This window comes from Gopherus evgoodei, chromosome 1, assembly GCF_007399415.2.
Source record: "Gopherus evgoodei ecotype Sinaloan lineage chromosome 1, rGopEvg1_v1.p, whole genome shotgun sequence".
In the NCBI taxonomy this organism is placed as follows: Eukaryota; Metazoa; Chordata; order Testudines; family Testudinidae; genus Gopherus; species Gopherus evgoodei.
Window position 1 is genome coordinate 217,452,308 of NC_044322.1, and position 5,155 is coordinate 217,457,462.

Consider the following 5,155-nt stretch of genomic DNA (forward strand, 5'->3'; position numbering starts at 1 on the left):
GAGTGAGGGGGGAGGGATTTGTGACAGACCCAAACCAGTGGGGTACAAGAGTCTGGTAGAGGGCAAATATACTGGTCACTGGATGAATAGTTTTCTGTTCCCTGAGTGACCAGAGCAGGGGCTGCACTAGAGTAATCAGGAACCTGCTAGAACCAATTAAGAGAGACAGGCTGATTAGATCACCTGCAGCCAATCAAGGCAAGCTAATCAGGGCACCTGGGTTTAAAAAGGAACTCACTCCAGTCAGGTGAGGAGGAGCCAGAGGAAAGGAAGTGCCTGTGAGGAACTGGGACCAAAGGCACAAGGAGCTGAGAGTGAGAGGGTGTGCTGCTGGAGGACTAAGGAGTATAAGCATTATCAGACACCAGGAGGAAGGTCCTGTGGTGAGGCTAAAGAAGGTGTTTGGAGAAGGCCATGGGGAAGTAGCCCAAGGAGTTGTAGCTGTCATGCAGCTGTTGCAAGAGGCATTCTAGACAGCTGCAATCCACAGGGCCCTCAGCTGGAACCTGGAGTAGAGGGCGGGCCCGGGTTCCCCGCACACCTCCCAATTCCTGATCAGACACAGGAGAAGTTGACCCAGACTGTGGGGAAGATCACTGAGGTGAGCAAATCTGCCAAATAAGAGCAGGACCCACCACAGTTAGGGAATCCCATTGCAGCAAAGCCATCCACTATGACCTGCACATTTCCCAGAGTCACTACCCTTGATAGCAGCAGCTCAGTGATTGCATTGGTTACTTGGATGAAAGCAGTCCCCACAGTAGATTTGCCCACTCCAAATTGATTCCCGACTGACCGGTAACTATCTGGTGTTGCAAGCTTCCAGAGGGCTATCACCACTCGCTTCTCAACTGTGAGGGCTGCTCTCATCTTGGTATTCTTGTGCTTCAGGGCAGGGGAAAGCAAGTCACAAAGTTCCGTGAAAGTTTCTTTAAGCATGCGAAAGTTTCGCAGCAACTGGGAATCATCCCAGACCTGCAACACCATGCTGTCTCACCAGCTTGTGCTTGTTTCCCAGGCCCAAAATTGGCGTTCAGTGGCATGAACCTGCTCCATTACCACCATGATGTCCAAATTGCCAGGGCGCGTGCTTTGAGAGAAGTTTGTGTCCATGTCCTCATCACTATTGTGATCACACTGTAATAGCCTCCTAGCCTGCTTTTGCAGGTTCTGGTTCTGCACATACTGCAGGATAATGTGTGAGGTGTTTACAATGCTCACAACAGCAGCAGTGAGCTGAGTGGGCTCCATGCTTGCTGTGGTATGGCTTCTGTGGGAAAGCAGAAGAACAGAGTTGCAGTGGAAGCAGGGGATGATGATGGATGCCACGAGAATAGATATTTATATCGAATGACAAGAGGACCTGCACAGTGGATTCATGGGAGCAGGAGAGCAGGGGAAGAGATTTGCAGTGGAAGCGGTGGAGGACAATGGATGCCACGAGAATAGATATTTATACTGAATGATGAGAGAACTTGCAAGGTGGATTCATGGGAGCAGGAGAGCAGAGTTGCAGCGGAAGTGGTGGAGGACAATGGTTAGCACTGCGCACATTTGCCCACGAAGAACACACGTTCCCGGGAGCCCATGACAGACAACATGGAGAAATTCGCTATCGAGACACAAGGAGGAGAGCAGAGTTGCAGTGGAAGCAGTAGAAGACAACGGGATACCAAGAGAATAGATATTTATAAAGAACATTGAGAGGACCTGAGAGGTGGATTCATGGTACCAGGGAGCAGGAGAGCAGAGTTGCAGCGGAAGCGATGCTTGGATGACGATGGTTAGCAGTCCTACTGCACCGTCTGCTGAAAGAAGTATGGTGTCTGTATGGAAAAAAGCCACAAAACGATTGTCTGCTGTTGCTTTCACGGAGGAAGGGGTGACTGATGACATTTACCCAAAACCACTTGCGACAATGTTTTTGCCTCATCAGGCATTGGGATCTCAATCCAGAATTCCAATTCCAGTGGAAACTGCAGGAACTGTGGGATAGCTATCCACAGTGCAACGATCCGAAAGTCGATGCTAGCCCCGGTACTGTGGATGCACTCCGCCAACTTAATGCACTTAGTAGGGACATACACACTATCAACTGTACAAAATCGCTTCCTAAAAATCAACTTCTATAAATTCGATCTAATTTAGTAGTGTAGACATACCCTTTGAGTACTGCATGAAGTTCTGGTTGTCCCATCTCAAAAAATATATATTAGAATTGGAAAAAGTACAGAGAAAGGAAATAAAAATGATTAAGGGTATGGAACAGCTTCCATATGAGATGATAAGAAGACTGGGACCTTTCAGCTTGGAAAAGAGATGACTAATGGGGGATATAATAGAGATATATAAAATCATGAACGGTGTGGGGAAAATGAATAAGGAAGTGTTATTTACCCCTTCACATAACAGAAGAATCATCACTCAATGAAAGTAATAGGCAGTGAGTAAGTAAGTAAGACAAACATAAGGAAGTACTTCTTCACACAATGCACAGTCAATCTGTGGAACTCATTGTCAGGGGATGTTGTGAAGCCAAAAAGTATGACAGAGTTAAAAAAAATGAGATAAGTTCATGGAGGACATGTCCATCTATGGCTATTAGTCAAGATTGTCAGGGATTCAACCCCATGCTCTGAGTGTTCCTAAACTGCTGACTGCTAGAACCTGGGATTGGATGAGAGGATTTATCACTTGATAAACTGCCCTTTTCTGTTCACTCTCTCTCACTAGCCACTGTCAGAAGACAAGATACAATGCTAGATGGACCATTGGTATGTCCCAGCCTGGCCATTTTTATGTTCTTATTTTCGTAAGGGGAGCGAGACCTCGGATCTCTCTTCCAGCCAGAGGGCAGAACTGAAAGGAGGAGCAATAAGTAGCTCTATCAGAATTTGATCAATATACTAGGCTGGAAGCTGAGGTGTATTGAATAGTCCACCAGCAGCAAATCCCCAGTCAGTTGCTTTGATTCCAAACCAGGTCAAATCATGCAGTTTTGATTGTGTTTTCCTTTGACTTTTGTGTTTTCGAACCCCAAGTTCAAGGCTGCAAACACACACAAAGCAAAATAAAACCAAAACACACCAAGGACTGGCATAAAAACCATTCAAAGTGAAATAAAAGAGATCCAAAACATCTAGCTGTGTGTTTGTGTGTAGAAAAGGAAAGGATTGAAAGTTCTGGATAAAAAAAAATTAAATACTCTCTCAGGTTGATAGGATCTGTCCCTCAACTCCTCCAAAATAAAAGGTTCCAATCAGTGAAAGAAGAGAGGGTTCAGGGTCCAGTGCTGGGATAAAAAAAGGTACACACATTGTAGGGATATGAATCCAGGGAGAACTTTGTGAACTTATAAAAAGTAAGATTTTCAAACTGCTTTTCAAGCCCTTCTGTCTGAGAAGTAAATAGGAAGTAATTTAAGCCTTCCCCAATTTGCATGGCCAGAAAACATAGCTGGACTTTTGATCATCAAATAATGCAAGAAATAAACAAAATAAATGAGAAATGATCTATTGCAGTGTTCTTCTTCTGAGATAAATAGGCAGGAATTTTGGGGACAGCAGCCAGCTGACACCAGAATCTATATGCAGGCATATTCCTACATGTCCAGAGCTTTTAGGAGCCCACAAGGATGTCAGGTGAAGACTGTGCTTCCGGGAGGGCAGACAAGCCAATTCAAATTTCTCTCTTCTATCTGATCGTTTTAGCCATTGAATCCATCATAGAAATTGGGGGAAATGGAGTCATTTTGTGGCTATCAATCTCACCAGCTGGGTCATGATCAGGAGACTGTCCTACTGTGATATGATCTTGATCTTCCTGAGCTTATCCAGACTCTGCCTGCAGACCTGGTTCATGCTGATGGTGGTTTGCAGCATGTTCTATCCAGCCTTTTATAATGAGGATAAGATATACAACATTTTCAATACTCTTATCATGTTTCTGAATTACTCCAGCCTCTGATTTGCTGCTTGGCTCAGTGTCTTCTACTGTGCCAAGATTGCCAGCTTCACCCAGACCCTGTTCATCTGGCTGAAGTGAAAAATGTCCTTTCTGGTTCAATGGATGTGGTAGAATCATCTCTTTTCTCCTTACTGAGCAGTTTTCCTTTCTTGTGGAACATCTACAATGTGCACTGCAACAACTCCATGGCAAACAGCACAAAGGGGACAGTTGCGAAGGAGATCAATTTGTTTCCCCAGATTCTTCTCAACAACATTGGGATATGTCTGCCTTTACTAGTGTTTGTTGCTTCCACTGTCCTGTTGATCACCCCTCTGTGGAGACACACCAGGAAGATGGAAAACAAGGCAAGTGACATCACAGATCCCAACATGGAGGCCCACATGGGTGCCATCAAATCCATCTTCTCCTTCCTTATCCTATATCTTTTCAATTTTGTTGCTTTGATTCTCACATTAGCTAACATCTTCCCAACTAACAGCAGCTGGGATGTCATCTGTACAGTTGTGATGGCTGCCTATTCCATGGGACACTCTATGATCTTGATCTTGGGCAATCCCAAACTGAAACAGGTATCAGCCAGGATTCTGCACTGTGCCAAGTGTCACTTGAGAAGTAGATCCATATAAAAGAGCATAGACCAAATTGTGCTTTCTGGAGTAAATCTAGAGTAATTCCACTGAAGTCAAAGGAGTTATTATGAATTTACATACATGTAAATGACTGCAGAATCTGGTTCTGTATGTGGAATCATGTAGAGAAGCTCAGAAAATAGAGCTTTGTTTTGTTTAAACAAGATCACTTTCCTGGAAAATTCCAGGGGTCCTCTCCTATTTTTAAAGATAAATATCCCACAGTCCTATACAACTGTTTCTACAAGTGCCAGCTCAGAAGAATGCACAGCCTTTCTTAAGAGGTGTGGAAAATATACCTACTGCACACTGAAGTGTCTCTGAAAACTCAGAATTGTTTCTTTGTGTGAGTTGATAGGAAGTCATGCCCAGCACTCAAACAGCAGCATAACCAGTTATCTAAAAGCTACAGGGGTTAGCTTTTTGGCTACCAACACAGGCCACATCAGACATGCCTCAGTATAGGCATGCTCAAATGCTTAGTGTAGGTGCTGGTCTGGGGGTTGTGGCTCCTAGCTGCAGGATCAGTGTTTAGGCAAAATTGCTACTTCTGAAAC

The 5,155-nt window shown here is 44.5% G+C and overlaps 1 pseudogene; it reads left to right on the forward strand.

The window, feature by feature from the left end:
* The first annotated feature begins 3,634 nt into the window (after positions 1-3,634).
* On the forward strand, positions 3,635-4,595 carry LOC115644392 (annotated as a pseudogene).
* Positions 4,596-5,155: the final 560 nt, after the last annotated feature.